The sequence below is a fragment of the Simochromis diagramma genome, unplaced genomic scaffold (genome assembly GCF_900408965.1).
Source record: "Simochromis diagramma unplaced genomic scaffold, fSimDia1.1 OVJJ01000552.1, whole genome shotgun sequence".
NCBI lineage: Eukaryota > Metazoa > Chordata > Actinopteri > Cichliformes > Cichlidae > Simochromis > Simochromis diagramma.
In genome coordinates, this window is record NW_024387198.1 from 1 (window position 1) to 20,862 (window position 20,862).

General features: G+C 44.7%; 2 long non-coding RNA genes across 2 annotated transcripts; one reads left to right on the forward strand and one right to left on the reverse strand.

Annotated features, from left to right (window-relative positions):
* Positions 1-1,557: 1,557 nt before the first annotated feature.
* LOC120745402 lies at positions 1,558-9,271 on the reverse strand. Its single transcript, XR_005698625.1, has 3 exons — positions 8,478-9,271; positions 6,429-6,612; positions 1,558-1,760 (listed from the first exon to the last, which is right to left on the reverse strand). It is a non-coding gene; the product is annotated as an uncharacterized LOC120745402 (long non-coding RNA).
* Positions 9,272-13,710: 4,439 nt separating this feature from the next.
* On the forward strand, positions 13,711-14,469 carry LOC120745407. Its single transcript, XR_005698628.1, has 2 exons — positions 13,711-13,908; positions 14,053-14,469. It is a non-coding gene; the product is annotated as an uncharacterized LOC120745407 (long non-coding RNA).
* Positions 14,470-20,862: the final 6,393 nt, after the last annotated feature.

The window sequence follows — 20,862 nt, forward strand, 5'->3', positions numbered from 1 at the left end:
GGGGGGGGGGCGGAGGAACAGCTGACTGACATGAGCCTAATGAGGGGACAAGGGAAGTGAAACTAAATACAATGAACAAAGAACACGACTCCTTCAAAATAAAACAGGAAACATGAGACAGACATGATAATACAAACTTGATAACATAAGACACAAAGGGTGAGGGAAACTTAAATACAGGGGAAGAAAACACAAGGAGTCTAATAACCAAATGAACTTAGATAACCTAATGAACAAAATAAACTCAAACTTAAAACGCTGGGTCAAAAGACCCAGGATCATGACAACAATCAACAGACATTATACACAATGTAAAAGATCAAATGTAAATAATGTAAAGAATATAAAATACGTAGATCAACAAAAGGCTTGTTTGAGCAGAAAAGTTTTTAACTGCTTTTTAAAAGAATCCACAGAGCAACTGTTGCTTACATCCATGAAGTGCTACAGAGAAAATTACATTTTATTTATGTAATTAACACATTTTGAACTCCTAAAGAAATATAACGAAGCAAAGACACCCAGCTGAACTAAAGTGATCCAGCAAACAAAAACTTGTGAGCCACCCTTATATCGCCTTTGGGCTTTTGGAGCCTTGACCTGACTTTTAAAAAATAATTGGCAAAAAAGCTCGATGCTGCTAAAAATGAAAAATAGATATTTGCAAAATTCTGCCTAAATATGTATTTTACCAGGTTACTGTGTGTGGCGGGGCGTGGTCTGCAGCGCCGCTGCAGGGGAGGCGGACGCACCTGAGCGGCACCCGCAGTCACGCCTCGCCGCCTTAAAGTCTGCGCTCTCTCTGCTGTTGTTGGTGTGTGTTGAGCTACAGCCGGCTGTGTGCGCACAGCAACCGTGTGTGTAAAGTGGTCAATAAAGAGATGCTGAAAAGCGCGTTCATGCAAACATTGTCGGGTCTGCTGTGATATGTTTACAACGGGACTTCTGCTCCTGAACCTCTGCGCACAGCGTCTGCAGGTCGGGGCTGTACGAAGTCACTTTATCTCTACAGGACTGTAAGCTGTCGTCTGTGAGGCGTGAGCGTGTTTGTTTTAACACAGTTCACGGTGGAGCTGCTGACATAATGTGGATCCGAACATCCATAACTGGCCTACCTGGGGCTGAAAGTCTCCATAAATGCAGGCGTGTCGGCGGCTACACCGGCTTCTGCGATGTGACGCTTATTTTGAGCGATGAAAAAAATAATAAGATATAATTGTATTTTTATATTTCAATATCAGAATAATCTTCCAATTTAGAACTACAAGTTAAAAAAGAACTAACATAAATAAATTACACTTCAGCTAAACACTTCTAATTTATTTTCCCAAACCACGCGGAGCCGCACTATAAGGACTAAAGAGCCGCAGGCTGCCGACCCCCGGGCTAGGGAAACCATTATGTCAATGAAAGTCCTCACTAAGATAGCTGAACAAGAATGTGTGTGTGTGTATTACTCTGTGTTCCTGTGTGTGTGTTCCTGTGTGTGTGTGTGTGTGTGTGTGTGTGTGTGTGTGTGTGTGTGTGTGTGTGTGTGTGTTACTGTGACAGTGTGTGTGTGTTACTGTGACAGTGTGTTATCGTGTGTGTGTGTTACTGTGACAGTGTGTGTGTGTATGTTCCTGTGTGTGTGTTGTTACCCAGCAGGGCCTGGAACAGGTCACTCTGGAAGATGTTGAGCAGCTTCTCTGCTCGACCTTTGACCCCGTCGGCAGCTCCAGCCTGACAGGCCTCCATCACCTGCAGAGCGCGCTCAGTATCTGAGGAGACAGCACAGCACACGCTTTACTGGACTCTACTGGACTCTACTGTGGTACAAACCCTGTTGTGAGTCGTGTAAGCAGTAGGTGACACAGTGAGCTGTCATGACTGTCCATCATGGTCATGGACCACATACATCGTGCGATCGTGGCTCAAGAGTTGGGAGTTCGCCTTGTAATCGGAAGGTTGCCTGTTCGAGCCCCGGCTCGGACAGTCTCGGTCGTTGTGTCCTTGGGCAAGACACTTCACCCGTTGCCTACTGGTGGTGGTCAGAGGGTCCGGTGGCGCCAGTGTCCGGCAGCCTCGCCTCTGTCAGTGCGCCCCAGGGTGGCTGTGGCTACAATGTAGCTGCCATCAGCAGTGTGTGAATGGGTGGATGACAGGTTGTGCAAAGCGCTTTGGGGTCCTTAGGGACTAGAAAAGCGCTATACAAATACAGGCCATTTACCATTTACATCCTGTCTGTGTCTCTGGGAGCAGCTGAGCTGTGGGAGCTGGACTCCAGCAGACACAGCTGTGTGTGTTACTGTGTCTGTACAGGTCACAAAGGTCACAGAGGTCATGTTTGGCCTTCTTTCCAGTAAAGGTAACTGAGACCCACAGCCTGGCAGTGTTGGGTAAGTTACTTTAAATTAGTAACTTAGTTACATTACTAGTTACTTCTATCAAAAGTAACTCAGTTACTTCAAGTTACTCGTTACTTCCAAAGTAACTAGTTTCCGGGGAAAGTAACTTTGGTTTTACTCAGAATTCTCTTGTTAATGTGTTGCTTCTGTAACTGGATACCCAGCCAGACTGCCAGTCTTCTAGCTCGCTTACTTGCCACAGTGCACTGTGCCACCTACCAATAGAAAGGAAAAGATAATGTGCATATTTCCACGAGAGAAATCCCATGCCTGCACCGTCGTTGACTGCTGCCATGATTCTAGCCTACGTCACAGCATCAGGTGCACTTTTTACATCCAACACAAAAACTGCAGTCGTGGTGCTTTGATTGTACTCAGAACTCAGAAATTCTGCCTTCTGAATAGGAAGATGTAGGAAACACCAGACTGCAGATGAGCTGCATACAGGGCTGGACTGGGACAAAAAATAGTCCCGGGCATTTTGACTAGAGACTGGCCCACCATTATAGGAAAAATCATAAAGCCTTTGAATGAAAACAAACACTGTTGTGACAGTGATGTACACTGTTCTGATGGTATATATGCATCAATCTATCAATCGTTTGTTGTAAGACTCAGATAATTATTTTTTTAAAAGTGAGACATTTTAAATGAGAATAAGAAAGTATGTCTTTGTGCCCCCCTCTCCCTGTTAATGCCCTACCCCTGGCAACACTTTGCTAGATCCGCCCCTGCACAGTTACCAGCTGTCAGCTGCTTAGAAAAGGATCCTGGTGTTATTTGTCTCTCAGAAACAGTTCATAACTTCAACTCATCCATGTCACCTAAAAGGTAAACCTGTTTCTCCATCACAGCTCTGATGGTTCAGTAAGGACATCTCCTGGTTTCATCTTCATGTTTCCCTCTCACCACATATCCAAACCGACATCATGACCAGCAGCTTTACAGCTGTGGCTCCAGCAAACATCAGCTGATACTAGAAAGTAATATTAAATAAGTTCTAACAACAGCTGATCAAACTTAAACGTGCTGCTGTTGTTTATCCGCTGGTTTCTTATTTCTGGCACAAAGTGGGCGATAGATAAACAAGAGAGAAAAGCCGATCAGCTGATCACTGATCAGTTTCATGATTGAAGTAGAAACAGGAGAGGGAGGGTGAGAGGATGAGAGAAGAAGACGCAGCTGTGCCGCGTAAACACAGAATAACTGCAGCTTTGTGCCTTTTTCATTGTAGCTGAATTACGGGACAAACTGTTCCTTTTCACCTCAATAAGAAACACGTAATATTTTCTCTGAATACCAGACGATTCCGTTTTTTGCGGGACGGTTGGCAACTCTAATAATGAACCTTATGAACAAAATAAAGTTCAACATCAGTAACATAGCACCACCCAGCTGTATAGAAACTCCGTCATGCTAGCTAGCACGCAGTACGAAAAAGTCAGCACAACGAAAATAAACTCCACCTAAACTTGGTTCATATCTGACCCAGATGGACTGCAGGTCATAACTTCTTACCTGAAGTTCAGTTCACCTGACACTCTCAGACCAGCGGCTGCTTCGGGTCTCTCCTCTTGCCTCCCTTTTCCTTCATCCACCTGCTGGCCTCCACCGCTTGCTAATGTTATTGAATCTGTGGAAGCTCTGCGATGCCACCACACGAAGTAACGAGTAACGAGCCTATCTGAATCCCAGTAACGAGTAACGTGTTCCTGGTTTTGGCATAATAACTAGTTACCGTGCTCGTTACCACGATAATAACGTAGTTACTGTAACGCGTTATTTAATAACGCGGTAGTCCCAACACTGCAGCCTGGTCACACTTTGAAGGTGTAAAGAAGCTCAAAGACGTCTCCAGGAAACATGTGGAAGAGCACTTTAACAGTCGGGATACCAGGGGCACGAGGACACTCCACCTGTACACATGAGGAGCCCCGCCCCCACACTGCACACCTGTGTGTCCCAGTGCAGAACAAAGCAGATGAATGAATGAAGTGTTTTCACAGGTCGGACCTCTCACACTACCAGCATCAACAACAGCTGTGTGACATCTGGAAACTCTGAGTACAAATGAAGTGTGAAAGAAAGGATAAAATATATTTAAGAGCAGGTCAGATGGAAATGAATGAATTCCTCGTTATTATTAATCAAACTGTCTGAATCAATCATTACATGTTCAGGAAACATCATCAAAGAAATGAAATAGAACAATCTTAATGCGTTTGCTGTAATAACAAACCTCTGCCAGAGATCAGCTCTCACAGCTCACCATGAAAGGAACCTGAACATGAACCAACACTGCTACATCCATCGGCTCCATCACCTCGTGGGGGTGGGGGGCTGTGGTGCTGTCCTGCTGCCCATTGCTGTTGGTGTTGGGGGTATGTGGGTTCCCTTGGGGTAGGTTTCTTGTGCGGTTTGGCGTGGGGGCTGTGATCCTGACCTGGATGGGGCTTTTGTGGCTCTTGGGTGGTGTTCCCTTGGTTACCGGCCTGGCAGCCTGCCCCTGGGTTCTTGGGGTGCTCCACCTCCAGGCTGGGGTCCTGGTTGATGTGTCGCTGAGGTTGTGGGTGGATGCAACCTGGCGCAGGGGGCCTTTGGTGCATTGGTGGAACCTTCAGCTGGTGGGGAGGTTGTTACCATCCTTTGCAGGGCGTCTCTGCTCTTGAGGAGTCCACTCCGCAGGTGGGGGAGGAGCTCAGCCTGGGTGTCTTGTTTCTTATGTCGTCTGGGAGTTGAGTGAAGTTTGGGGTGGGTGTAGTTTTTCCTCTGTGGTGGGGTCAGATGGACCTCTGTGGAAGGGGCAGCCCCTCCAGGGAGGGAGTACTTTCCCACCCCCCCAATCCTTTCCTCCCCATCTGTCTCCCTCCTCCCGCTCCATCACACCCCCACACATGCAGGGCCTCGGGGTACAGGTGTGTCACTGAGGTGCAGGGAGGCATTCCCCCTCTGGCCCCTCCACCTGTGCCTCAGTTTTATTCCACAGCAGAGACGTCCACATTACACATGCAGGGCCTCGGGGTCTGGAGGAGGGACGGCCACACCTGCCTGATCCATGAAGCTCAGATCAGCTGTGTCTGCTGTGTGTGAACATCTGTCCACATGTGCAGAGCGCTGTGATGGGTAGGTGTTGTTCCTGCTCTGTCCCTCACAGATGGAGCAGCTGTTGGAGTCTCTCTCACACCGACCTGCAGCAGGGACGCTTCCAGGAAAAGCCTCCAGAACCTCAGATGGAGGAGGGGTGGAGTCAGAAACCAGCTGCAGCTGCTCCACCCACTGTGCAGGAGCAGGTCTCCTCCATCTGTGATAAGCTAAGCAGACAGAGCTCTGTACACAGAGCTCTGTATGAGCAGGTCATGTGACAGCAGGCCTGCCTCTCACCTGTGAGCCCGTCACCTTTCATGCAGACTGAGATTTAATCGTGTGTGTCGGAGTCCGTCGGGTCATGAGGACAGCAGACCTCCCCCTGCCTCCTCAGCTCCTCTGAGGGGTTTACAAACCGTAACCCAGAGTGATGACCCGCCTCCTCCCAGCAGGACACACCTGACGCTCCTCCAACAGGTGGTGTCCTCAGCCTCCTCAGAGCTCCGTCCCTGAGGATCCTGTCAGCTCCTGCACCCACAGAAACCATGAAACCTGCTTTGGCCCTGAGCTCTGATCAGCTGGTCCGTCCGTCCGTCAGCCTTAAATAAAGTTTCACTTTGAATCCAGCAGCTCGTGTCAGGAGCTCAGGTCACATGATGCCCAGGCTTCCTGTATGACCCACTCTGAGGTCAGACCAGGAAAACCAGTCGAAACAAGATGAACCCCAGTGTAACCATGGTGACTGACAGAGGTTAAAGGTCACGCAGACAGTAGATTTTTATATATACCAGTGAGGAGAACAGGAAGTGAAAGACAAGAAGAAGTAGAAGAAGAAGAGGCTGAGGACGAACCACAGGAGTGAAACCACACACACACACACACCTAAAACATAACAAACAAAAACAAACAAACAAACAAACAAACAAACAGAACGCTGATGTGGAAAAAGCGTCTCACCTTCTCTCTTCAGCGGCATGTCGTCTCTCTGATCCTCACTAATCCTCTTTGGAGATTTTACACTCGCAGTGCACTCTGGGTAACAGAGTCCTAATCCCTCTTTACTGAGGCTCCGCCCATCTCCAGTTCACGGGATTGGACGATGCTGTCCGTCTCAGTGAGAGTCACCGTGGTTTAAACTGAGCTGATGAAGGAAAACATTTAAATAAATGTAATTAAGTGTTGAGACATGTGGGTCAAGCTCAGAGTCCATGACAGAGACAGACAGACGCATCACTGAGGCATCGCTCCTTCAGCTGAGAAAAGTCTACACTAACACACACGACTGAGATCAGATTTATATGACAGATCAGAGTAAATATGAAGGATGAAGTCAAAACTGATGAAAGCAAAAAGTCTCAGATTAGATATGGGTCAGGTGACACTTTGAATTCTTTGAGGTGTGAATACAGATGATCATTAAAGTGTCACGTCTGTTATCACACGTTCTGAAAATAAGAATTGTGTCATTATTGCTGAGCTCTGAGCTGCTTTATACTGACAAATAAAATGAAATAAATACTCTCTTTATTTTTATTTGAAGGGTTAAAATGAAGCAGGATGTTTCAGCATGTCAGTCTAACAGAGATCAGACTGAAGCGTGTTAAACAGAGTAGCCTTGTTACTCTGTAACTGTAACAGTTAATTAAAAGAGCATAATAATGAATTTCCTCAATCATTGATGCACTTTATGAATAGCTGGAGCCACCTGGTGGACAAATACTGCAACTGCACTGTTCATGTTCCCCATTGCTGCACAGTACATGCCTCAGCAAATACCTTCTTTATTAGCCTTGTCTCTTGCTTTCTTGTGGTAAGTCTTTCTTCTGTATTCATTGAGAGACTTGAATGCTAATCCAAATAAAAATAATTAATTAAAAAAATTTAAAAATCCCATGTTGGAGGTGGGTGGGCACGAGCGATGTCGTTGTTAGTTTCTGTATGTTTATTAGTGAAAACGTTCTCACAGTGGTAATTGTATTTTCTTATAAGTAGTACTAGCATGTGCCCTGAAAGTTACAGGCATTTGGGTGCATTAACAGTAACTTTATTCACAAGTAGCATTTTTGGTTAGCACGCTAAGCTAATATTAGTTAGCTAGTCAGGTGCTTTCTGGCTCACCCCTAGCTCTAAAGTTTGTATGAGATTGTAACTGTTCTAATCCTTGTTAACAGACCTGAATGTTGCAGTCGCAACACACTGTTAACCTAACCCTAACCAACACACTGTTAATCTAACCCTAACCAACACACTGTTAATCTAACCCTAACCAACACACTGTTGTTGACGACAGTGTGCTGTCATCTTTGTACCAGAATAAAGAGGCAACCCAGAAGAGCAAGCCCAGTGCCGACCTTTCTACACGGGCATGTAACATCACATCCACCAGAGACAGCTACATAACGTGTTACAGTAATCACATTACATTTTTCAGTAATGCAGTAACATTCACAGCAATGTGTTACTGCACTAAATTCAGTAATCACATTACAGTTACAGTTACGTTGTTACTTGAGTTACAAAGGTTCTTCAGTTATCAGCGCTAACAGTAGCGCATTTGTGGCTTAAATTTCTCTATCTAGAAATATATGTTAAAAAAACTAAAATGATTTTCAATTTTTTTGTAGTTTATTGCACTTTTCTGCAATTTATGTAATTACTATGCATTTAATGCATAATAGAATAATAGAAGAGTCGCACAGTGCTTGGTGGAGCCCCATAGCTCTTGTAGTGAAGAAAGATGGGTCTATATGGTTCTGTGTGGACCACTGCAAGGTGAATGAGGTGTCACAGTTTGATGCGTACCCGATGCCCCGGGTCTACGAACTCCTGGACCGGTTGGGCACTGCTCATTTCTTTACGACACTGGATTTGACCAAGGGCTACTGGCAGAATCCCTTGTCTGCAGAGTCTAAGGAAAAAACTTACCTTCTCGCGGTTGACTATCACTCTAGATTCGTTGAGATTGCTTTGTTAAATAGAACAAAATCAAACGATATCATTACCCACCTGAAATCTTTCTTTGCCCGTCATGGCATCCCAGAGGTCCTCATGTCTGATAATGGGCCACAGTATTCAGGTCAAACCTTTGCAGACTTCGCAGCAGTTTCCGTAAAGTAATGGAGAAGCAGGGAGAACTGAATGAAACTCTCCTGCACCTCAGCGCTGAGCTCCACATCACGCCCTGTGAAAGCACAGATATAAATCTGCTGCAGGGAGAAGAACTTTACCCAACACAAGTGTAGAAGTAGACATTTGACTTTACCTACAACCTGTTAACAACAAAGCTTTCATTGCCTCTGTTGTTGATGTCATGTAGGACTAATCATACTTCACATCAGCCATGCACAACTCAGAGGATCTCCAGGCTCTCAGTAATAAAGCCAAGCAGATGATGTGAACATAGGAATAGTAAAATATGCATCATAATCAGTTGTAGGTGTCAACTATGTGGCACCTCAGTCTTGTTGGCATGAAGAAAAGTTGTGTAACATGTAGCATAAGGGCTGCAAAGACATCCTTTAAACAGCAGTCGTCTGTTAGTCGTAACGTATCTCCTGTTAAATAGTTAAATGTCCTTTCTCCATCTCTGTCCTCTCACAGCTCGGCATATACCAACTCCAGCTGTGGTAACAATGGCTGTGCCCATCAACACACTGAAGCTGAGACGCCACCCGTCACTATGGCAACTCCAATAGGGTTACCTGTCAACTGTGGACACATGAAAGGAAAACAGCAGAAACACAGACATGTGGAGCATCTGGGACTCAGCTCATCTATGTGTCAGTGGATCTCCAACTTCCTAACTGGCAGACCACAGGCAGTAAGGATGGGCGGGCATGTCTCAGCCTCCACCACTCTCAGCACTGGAGCACCCCAGGGGTGTGTTCTGAGCCCCCTGCTGTACTCTTTGTACACATATGACTGTGTGGCCGCTACCAGCTCCACCACCATCATCAAGTTTGCTGACGACACCGTCGTGGTGGGCCTGATCTCTGATAACAACGAGACGGCCTACCTGAAGGAGATTAGGAATCTGGAGAACTGGTGCCAGAGGAACAACCTCCTTCTAAACGTCAGTAAGACAAAGGAGCTGATAGTGGACTTCAGCACTAAGCAGGAGAGGAACTACCAGACCCCCGTCATCAACGAGTGCCCAGTGGAGAGAGTGGACAGCTTCAAATACCTCGGAGTTCACATCACGCAGGACCTGTCATGGTCCTGTCACATCAACACCGTGGTGAAAAAGGCCCGTCAGCATCTCTACCACCTCAGACGCTTGAGAGACTTCCAACTGCCCTCCAAGGTGCTCAGGAACTTTTACTCGTGCACCATAGAGAGCATCCTGACGGGAAACATCTTAACCTGGTTCGGGAACAGCACCATGCAGGACAGACGAGCTCTACAGAGGGTTGTGCGGTCAGCTGAGCGCACCATCCGCTCCGAGCTCCCTGACCTGCACTCAATCTACAGCAGGCGGTGCTGGACCAAGGCCAGGAAGATGGTGAAGGACCTCAGCCATCCCAACAACAGACTGTTCTCTCTGTTGAGGTCAGGAAAGCGATTCCGCTCCCTGAAGACCAACACAGAGAGACTGAGGAGGAGCTTCTTCCCGCAGGCGATACGGTCTCTCAATCACACCACCACACAGTACTGACCCACACATACAGTTCTTACACACACTGGACTTTCTGGACATTGTTTTCACTTCATCACTTAAATCACGCTGCTGTTATTGTGTATATGCTGCTGTTATTGTGTATATATTTATTTATATTTCTTCATACATTCTTATATAGTTCTATATTGTGTATTTTGTTGTACAGTTATTTTATTTTCAACTTTAATTTATATATTTTATCTTATTCTCCCAGTTAAATTTACCCTTCATTCTAATTTGTGTTGTACAGTTATTTCATTTTTAACCTTAATTTATATTTTATTCCTTCCTAGTTAAATTTACCCTTTTTAATTTTTCATATTTATTTCCTATCTTATTCATAGCCTTTTCCCTTTTTGTTTTCTTTAGGTCACGAGCAGTTGTCCAAGCATTTCACTACATATCGTACTGTGTATGACTGTGTACGTGACAAATAAAATTTGAATTTGAATTTGAATTTGAATTTCAATGTTTACTGGAACATTTCCTGTTGACAGCTTTATGGAAAAGTGGGTTTAAACACTTTTCTATGTTTTATTTTGTTTATTTATGGATTTATTGTGAAAGGAATTTCAAAGGTTTAATTTGACCTTTCCCCTGTTTTTCATACAGTCTGGAGACGAATGGATGGTGCTTTCTTTGTTTGTCTAAAGATAATGAATAAAACTCTACACACATCTTAAACCACCCTCCTTTCTATATATTTTGTTATATAAATGGAAAGTATATAAGACACAAACTGAGCTTATATGATACTAAGGACCCTGGAGGTCAGTCCACCTTTATAATTCAGCACAGCCTGGAGTCTCTTAGTCAAGCTTGTTTGTGTTTTCTGTGAGGAAGTTTTCAGCAGCAGCTCTTTTCTTGGATGTTGGTTCCCTTTGTTTCCATCCTCTGTTAAGATGTTTCAGTAATGTTGAGGTCTGGGGAGGCCAATCCATGGCTGACGTCCTGTGATGCTGCATTAGCAGTTTGTTCATAGTGAAAAATGAAGCCACTGCCAATCAGACATTTGCACAGTGGATCAACTTCTGATGGTACTGTCCTGAATTCCACACCTATAATATGTTTGCACGTACTGATGAATATGTGCTGCTGATTTTCAGTCCAGTTCCTGTGTGACAGACGCCAGTCTTTCTGCCTGTGTCCTTCCTTAACAGTAGAGCCATCCTTCCACTGAGACTGTTTCTGATGAGGCTTCACTGAGCAGTAGCTGGATCCCTCAGCTCATCTAATCGTCCTCTTTCTAACACACGACTGTCAGAAACTGTTAATCTGCTGCAGCTCTTTAACTCCTCCACTTCTTTTTTTGTAATTTCTTAGATTCCTCATCTTTTAAGGTGGCACTGCACACCAAATCCAAAGTCAACATGCTGTTATATAATGGAGTTGAACCTGTAATGGAGTTTGATTTAAACCAATCAAAGCAATTAAGTGAATGATGATGAGCAAAGAAATGATGGCAGAGCCGCATCCTGCTTGGCCTGTAGATACCTGTCGGCTGCCTCCGGAGTCCCACAGGCTAACCAAGCCCGATAGGCCTCCTTCTTCAGCCTGGTGGCTCCCTTCACCTCTACACGGAGCAGGTGTAGGTGGCGCTGTCAGACAGGTGGAGGTTGGTCAGGTTCAGGCTGAGGTCTCCAGCTTCCAGAGCGTCAGTCTTCATGGATGTTCGGCCGCTGTAACGCTGGTTTGGATCTTTCGGTTCGTCTCCTTGAAGGTGGTGGACGGTTGGAGGACTGAGGTCGGAGCGACTCCACACCACTGTGGGGCCGTCCAGTTCAAAAGTGGGAAACTCACAGGGCAGCAGGACAAACAGCTCTCCCTCATTCAGCTCCACAGCCGAGGCATGCTGGGAAACTGAGGACACAGACAGAGTCCAGGTGTCACTTTGAGGTCAAACGTGGACACAGCTTCAGTTACACAATATCAAATATCCACATATAGAAATAAAATCACTGTGCAGGTCAAATAAATAAATACAATAAAGAAAGAAATCAGACGTCTGAGTTCAGCTCGTCGGCTCACAGAAACACTGACTTCCTGTTATTAATGAGGCGGCTGTGGGAACAGGTAGGAGGCTCCTGATTGGTTCATAAGGTGTGAATAAATGTGTCATGTAGCAGGAAGCAAAGCCACATCAGCCTCAGAAGGATTCATGAGAGTCTGAAGTCTGTCTGCAGTGCAGTGGAGTGATCTCCTCCCTATGAATCAAGTTAGAAGTGTGGAAGTTTAGGAAGCAGCTGCACGTCAGGAAGCACAAATGTGATGAGGAGAAGGCGTGGAGCGCTGTGTCAGGCTCTGCTGTGGAAACCAATGAACTTTTGCATGTTTTGAACTGGAAGAAGAAGCAGGATGTGAACTTTGTAGGTCAAAACAAAGCTCAGGGTCACATTTGATCCAGTACTCGTGTCACAACACTGATGTCCTGACTGCTGATCAGCTGATCGTCCTTTCATGGTTTGTCAGAGGACAAAGAAACTTGATAACTTGATTTAGTTTGCACGATCCACCAATCACAGAGCTCCATGAGAGACCTGACAGTAACTACATTCACCAGCAGAGCTTTGATGGCGCTACTCTCCACGACCACTAGATGTCTCCACACTCTGTGCTGACTCCAATGATCAGAGCTGCTGAGCCTGTTTGCAGACCGAGGAGGAGCTCCTGGTGATCCGTGTGGGACTAAAAAGCTCTGATAACGTCCATCCAGCAGCTGATAACAGGGACATTTGGTGCCATGTCAGAGCTGCACAGTCAGTCATCACTTTGGCTCTTTAGTTTGGAGAGTTCAAAGCAGCAGCAGAGAATCTAAAGTGTGTCACACAGCACCGAGTTTCCTTTGGTCACATGTGAAACGTGAGTCAGAGCTTCAGCTACACAACAACACACACAGCAGCTGATTGTAACACGAGCTCACCTGAAAGCCACCAAGAAGAACCCAGAGATTTGAAAGTTGCTGCTTTGGATTGTTAGTTTGATCTGAATCAGAATGTTTGATGGAAATCTGAAACAATGACCCAGGTTAAAATACTTTAAATCAGTGCAGATGTGTCATGTAATTTAACATGTTGATGATGGTTGTAGTGGGCTTGTAATGTAAATGTGTCTGATTAAATGTGACATTAATGGTGACGCTGCAGAAACCTGATGAAACAGTTCTATTAGTGGGTCTGTGTGATCAGCATCAGTGGGTTAAGGTGAGGCCTTGACTAGTAGAACGTCATGTTGGTGTTTGACAGCACATGAGCCAACATCAGACTCCGAGCGCTATAATAAAGGTGTTGTTGTTTTTGAGCCCCTGTATTAAAAGTAGTTTAAAGTCAGCTTGAGTTTGATGTCTTTATGTCAAAGCTGCTCATGATGTTGAGCTGCTGATGGAATAAAAACAGTGAAAAATCTCCTCAATATAAAAGCATGTAGTCCAGACTTAAATGTAGCCTGTTGTTAGCTGAGGTCCACACACAGTGTTTGACAGTGTAAAGTGTGTGAAAGGGCTGCTGGTGGAGCTCACTAGGATGAGCAGGTGACCACGAGGTGGAGAGCAGCTGGCCTGGTTTGATTCTGACCACGCCCCCTTTCTCTCTGCTTTGCTGTCACTTATCTTCACTGCTCTGTCCAATAAAGCTGAAAAAGGCCCCGAATCAAAGAAATCTGCTGCAGCCTCTGAAATGTCTTCTGTTTCCTTCCCGACGGCTTTTTCACCGTCAGCCCATCAGACGGTCCAGCAGCATTTATGATGATGTCATGATGTTGAAGAGGCTGCTACGGTGGCCTCCCGTGACCCCCAGCCTCATCTACACTGAGATGCAGACATTTGAAAACATTCAGCACACAACTGAATAACAGTCCAACACAACAGTCTGTGTGCAGACACACACTGACCTTTCATATAGTCAAAGGAGTCGAACACAGCTGGTTGAGTCATTTCTCTGTGAGTCTAAAGTGAATCTAGTATTTGAAAGTCCACTTCCTGTATTTGTTGTTGGAGACTTCTTCAGCTTCTTCTCAAGGACATCAGCTGCTTGTTTGGCAGCAGAGGCAGTTAAGAAGCTTCCTGAAAAACACTGAACAGTGAGTTCACTGTGGCATATGACAGATTCAGCTTTCTGTGTGCAAACGTGTCTGTGTCGACCTTTCAAATGCTGTTGAATCCCAAACATCAGCGGCTCCTCGGCTGCTCACTTCATGCACTTCTGTCTGTGTGACAGTCCAATGACATCACAGCTGTTTCCAGCCCCAGTGTCTCAGGACTGGACACCTTTAAACATGTCGAGGATCAAACAGCGTCCAGCTAAACATACATGTGCATGTGTTGAGACAGCGCCGGTCTCTGTGATTCTTTTGGTCCTGGTAGAGATCACGCTGAGATGTATTTCCATGTTTCACACAATCCTTTTATTATTCTTACAGATGCATCTGGAGATCAGCACACTGCAGTCCTGGGCTAAAGGCTGACTTAAAGAACTCCACAGTTACAGTTATAACCTCTGGTCTCCTCCCCCCTACAGTAAACACCTCCACAATGGACTAGTCCAGTGACACCCTGACCCCATCTCCTTTTAAGGTAGTGTCCGTTTGCCCTTTGTCTGCTTCACCCTCAGTAACTCCTGCTACTGTCCTGGGGGTTGATTGTCCTCCTGCCTGCACCTCAGGTCTTTGTTCCCATCCCAGCCTTTTTTTCTATTTTGTATTCTTACACTCATTAACTGCAATATTATAATGTTGCAAGCAAACTATATTCTCTTTAACTCTGATCTATATCAAGGAATCTCTTCTCAACACATGTTTTAGACGTGTGTCACATGTGGAAACACAACAATCCCACAATGACACAAAGATTGGTTTGAGGGGCTTCCTGCGTGGAGAGTCAGCTGGTGAAAGGAAGTCCAGTCTGACCTCATTGGGTCAGTATTTCAGCAGAGCACATGGACAAAGTGGACGGTGCTGTCAGTTGGTGTTGGCTCTCTCTGTGGCATCACTTCCTGTTCCAACACACAGTGGTGCTTTTGCTGATCTGTGTAGCAAATGTAATTGAAAACTTATAGATAACTTCTTGCTTCCTCCTGTGATCTTTGTTACTCCCCTCGAGTTTAATAAAGCTCAGCTTGTTACTCAGACACAGCCTTGACACGCTGCAGGACTAACAATGATTTCATCAGATCAAACATTCATACAAACTTTCTGTGGACGATCAGTAAGAAAGTCTCTGATGCAGTGAATAATGAATCACTGCAATAACATGTGTGTCCTCGTTGAGTCCAATCAACCAATAAACGTCTTGCCTGAGCATCTGTGTGTGTCAGTGATGTGCAGCTGTATTAGCTGACAGCAGCGCTGCATCTTCTGGCTCCTTCGTGACTTACAAGCAAAGTTGTGACGGTGAAGAAGAGTTGCAGTCCTACACGCCTCTCTGCAGCTCGTCGAGCCCGGAGGCCAGTACGTGTACATGGACCCAAAAGTGCGTTTTTATAACGTTTACACGTGAAGGCATTTAAAAACAAACACAAGAAATTTAAAGACACAGGCAGCCAGTGAGGCCAGCACAGGGCTGCTGAGCACCCTGAGTGGCTGTGAGTGAGGCTGGCAGGACCTGTAACATCCAGCAGGCTCTGATGGTTCTAACAGGATATTATGGTGGACGTGTCTGTGAAGTTCTCAGTCGTCCAGGTCAGCGTTAGAAACACCTGCTGAGTTCAAACCTGAACGACTGAATAAAGAAGTGAAAGCAGCACATTCAGCTCTGTTTGACTCAGAAAGAGGACGTCACTTTGATTCAAGTCCTTCTGCCAGCAGCCGTCACGTCTCTGATAATAATGTGTCTGATTTTATCAGAGGGGGCACCTGCCGTTCAGGGAACGTTTGATATGAACTGGGTCCTGTCGTGCTGTTGTTGGTATGTGGAGCTGGTAGCTGGAGAGCTGCAGCTGTGTTAGAACAACAACTGTGTGTGTAAATAAAGTTAATGCTGAAAAGCAGGGCCACCAACCACAGGCTTATGCCTGAAATTTCCCGAGATGATGTGTCCTCCCCCCACCACCCTCTCCTCAAAACCTGAACAAAACTCAGGGCTCCAAAGCAGTGGCGTGTCCAGTGGGGTGGCCTGGGGGGGCACAGGCCACCACGCCGCCCCAACCAGACTGGCCTCCCCAGGTGCCACCCCGAAGCTAAAACAATAAAAGTCAATGAAATATCAAATGTTCGATTATGTTTTCACAGTGAAGCTCAGATATCCGAGTGTAAGTGAATGCAGCATCGGCTTCTGCACTATGAGCATCATGTTAGCAAAGGTAGGAGAGCCAAGCATGAAAGACGGCACCGCAGGAAACAGTTTTTCGGAGAAAGATTAGCAGGTTAAGATAGCTGGACAGGCCACTTGCCCGGTGTGCTGATGACTTTTTTTTTGTAACGGCATGAACAATGAGAGGTGGTGGATTGGCCAGATGCAGGCCGATGTGTAAAAATAACTCAGTTGTTTGGTGGTGGCTATGGCGGAGCTTCCACAGAGGCCAGCAGGTGGATGAGGGAAGGGGAGGCAGGAGGAGCAGAGACCCGAGGCGGCCACCGGTCCCAGTGTCAGGTGAACTTCAGGTAAGAAGTTATGAGCTGCAGTCTATCTGGGTCAGATATAAACCAAGTTTAGTTTATTTTGGTTGTGCTGACTTTTTACAGTCAGTTACAATAACTCGTACTGCGTGCTAGCTAGCATGACAGAGTTTCTATACAGCTGTGGGTGCTATGATGTTACTGATAGTGAACTTTATTTTATTCATAAGGTTAGTTAGTAGAGTTGCCAACGGCTCCTTAAAAAGACGTTATCGTCTCGTATTCAGAGAAAATATTACACGTTTCGTATTGAGCTGAGAAGGAACACAGTTCAGCTAGTATGGAAAAGACACAAAGCTGGAGTTATTCTGTGTTTACGCTGCACAGCTGCCTCTTCTTCTCTCATTCTCCCCCCGCCCTCTCCTGTTTCTACTTCAATCATGAAACTGATCAATGATCAGCTGATCGGCTCTCTTGTTTGTTTATCGCCCACTTTGTGCCAGAAAGAGGAAACCAGCGGATAAACAACAGCAGCACGTTTAAGCTTGATCAGCTGTTGTTAGAATGTATTTAATATTAATTTCTAGTAGGTTTTATTCAAATGTTAGTCTTTTCAGTTGTTTCCCCACTTTTTCCTGTTTCAAAACCAAACACCAGTTTGTGAGAAGATTATCTTCTTTTTTTAACAGGCAGATAAAGTTTTGCATTGGCTAATTTGACAATTGTATGTTAAAAATGTTCATATTTTAATATTCAAAACTGTTTTTGCCCAAAACATATGTGCACTATATATCAGTAAAAATACTATGCAAATACTGCTGTCCTTGAATGCTGAATAAACACTGACTGATTGTATCTCTTGTACTTTATCAACGCAGTATCTAAAAACTTTGCACCGTAGTGGTTAAAATCTCATTCTAATAAGAGTTAAAAGCGCATTCGGTTATTAGGTTTACAGGGTTATTGAATTATGGTGAACGGTTGGTAGAATTGTTTTTAACATTATCTGCCAATTACATCTGCCACCCTTCTCCAAATCTGTGCCCCTACCTGGCCCCCCCAACAAACATTTTCTAGACACGCCACTGCTCCAAAGCCTCTCTGAACCTCCCAGATGAGAAGCATGCGTCATCTGTTTAAGACTTCAGAGAATTCATTAAAAGGATGCCAGAACATCTCACTATACGTGCAGAACCAGATACTCCAGATATTTGTCACAGGTGTGTTTGGCAGCACATGTGAAGAGTCGTTCATTTGCACATTAGCTTGGTAACAAACTAAATACCAAAGCAACACGGTCATCTGTAAGCTTTTTAAGGCTCAAAATGTGGTGTTAGTGTCAGGGTTACAGTTAGGTTATGGTTAGGTATAAAAGAAAGTTTCATTTAATTGACTTTATAAAAGTTTTTATTGCACGGTCCTCGGGGCCGCTGGACCGTCCAGATTTCTCCTTTGAACTTCCTGTTGAACTTATCTGCTCCTCTTCTCCTCTTCCTCCATGGTCCTCTCCTCATATACTGTATCCGATCCCTGTGACTGACGAGTTCTTGTATTAAATGAATGTGAAATATTCAGCTTCTGAGCTTTGCGGGAAGAGTGGGAGATATAAATTAATCTGAAAAACAATATATAATAAAAATGCCAATAAATTAACTAAAAACTTAACTAAGCACATTATATTAAAACCAGAGTGGCAGACAGATTCCTCATTAACATCTGGAGGGGATTTGGCCTCCACGAGACACTGAGTGCTTTTTGTGCTCCTAAGATAAACTGTGAGGTCATTCATTGTTAGCAATCAAATAGCCACACAAATCTTTGTTAGTTTTAAAAGTGACACACATATTTACAGTCTCTGAAGTGTACATGCAGTCAGTGTCAGAGGAAGCTGTCTGGTCCATCCAATGTTAATATAATATTTCTTTTTTTATTTTGAATTAAATGTTAAAACTATAAAATAAATTAAAACCTTTATTTCCACCACTGAAAATACCTGATTGTTTTTCTGGTGACAAATGATTACAGTTTGTTTGAATGAGAAGGACAAACACTGCTCCTTCTCAATGCCTAATGCCACCTGTTGTTTAGGCACCACTGAACCACCACAGGTTTACATGTGGTGTTAAAATCTCCCAAGCTCTATACTATCTTCCCTCCTTCGTACACCTGTATGTAAAAATAGCCCTGTGTTTCTCTGTGTCAGTGTTGGGACGCCCCTCATGCTGTGTGTCTGGTCCTGTGTGTTTGTGTTAGATGTTGCCCAGTTTAGGTTTTGTGTGGTTTTTCTGTCCAGCAATAAAGCTGCTTTTTCGCTCCCAGTTGAGTCTGCATTTGGGTCCTTTTCCTGCCTGCACACAGCCGTCACATGACACAATCTGTCCTGTGTGAACATCGTCAACAACGAGTGATGCTGTTAGACCTGTTTTATTGGCCTGACGGTGGGATGTCTGTGTGTTTCTGAGAAGCTGAACACAAGATTTTTGTTTTACTTTTTGCAGAATAAGTGTTTTAAAACACAAAGTCCAGAGTTCATCCAAAGAACACTGCTCACTGACAGTACGTGTCATTGTTGTCAGAGTGTTGGAGGAGAAACCGACTAACTCTGCAGAAACATGGTGGACACAGGTGATAATGACACATTAAAGAAGAGAACTGACTAACACAATATGGCTGTGATAAGCATCAGGTGAGGTCGACTGCAGAAAAATGTGCATTTGTTATACTTTGAGAAGGGATTTTAATGAAAACCACTGGTGTGCCCTAACATAACACGCAGTAACACTTTGTGTTGATGCACACAGCCGGCTGTATTTCAGACAAAGTTCCCAGAATTCATGCTTTAAAATACAAATTTCTGTGGATGAATTTGAAGTGATTACAACATAATGCTGTGCAGATGTGACCCAGCACCTGCTTTTCCCTGTGTGGATGTCTGTGTGGCACTGAATTTAAATCAGTCACACAGTCAACCAAAAGCTGAAGCTCTGTTAGCACCTCGTGCTGTGAACAAGCATGAGAACGACATTCTGAACAGCAGATCCAGAGTTTTATGGTGTGACGAACGCCTCTCTCTAACATTTCTCATTTATAGCAGCTGTTCATCATCTGCCTCCCTCCTGCTTCTGTGTGTGTGTGTGCACATGTTTACATGTCTCTGTGGGGACCAACAGCCCTTATGGGGACATTTTTGAGACTCAAATTCTGTTTTAGGGTCAGAGTTACAGTTGGGCTATGGTTAGGAGTTTAAAACAGTATGGCTCAGTTTACCTGGTTTCTCATTGAATTTGTTCTGACTCTAAGTCGGCTGTGCTGTAAACTTTAGGAATCAATCTAAAAAAGAACCAATTTCAAACAACACGTCTCTCTGTCTGTCTCAGCAGAAGAGTAATTTATCATTTTTGTTTTTATCCTTTTCCAAAGGGAGACTATATTCTCAGACCATGAAATTGTTAGAATATCACCTCCAATGAAACAATTCCACCTCTCAATCAGAGTTTCTCACTTTATCTACAGTCACACATAACATGTGAGGGGAGCTTGTATTGCCTGGATTTATTATCCTTCAAACTTGTCTCTGTCTATAGTAATTATATTTGATGCCATGTGTTATAAGTTTGTATTAAAATACAACTTTATGGACGATTTATCAGAGGCCTGATTTTTGGGGGTGGGGCTTTATTGTGCAGTTGTTAACAAAGGAGCATTGACACATTGTTCCTCCTAACTCCTTGTTGTCACTCGTGTAGGACCCCACCGATGGGCTGGAACAGGCCTTCAATCGGTGACAAAAATAATCCAAGGTCTCTATTTGCTGAAATACAGTCATAACAAAGAAAGTCCCTACAAAACCCCAGAAAATTAGCAGTGTGTCTGTGGCGAGGCGTGGTCGACGGTGCGGCTGCAGGGTAGGCAAACGCACCTGCAGGTCACAAAGACTGAACTGGGTCCTGTCATGTTGTTGTTGCTATGTGGAGCTGGTAGCTGGAGAGCTGCAGCTGTGTGTTAGAACAACAACTGTGCGTGTAAATAAAGTTAATGCTGAACAGCATGAGCCTGTGGTTGGAGATTTTCCCGAGATGACGTGTCCTCCCTCCACCACCCTCTCCTCAAAACCTGAACAAAACTCAGGGCTCCAAAGCCTCTCTGAGCCTCCCAGATGAGGAGCATGTGTCATCTGTTTAAGACGTC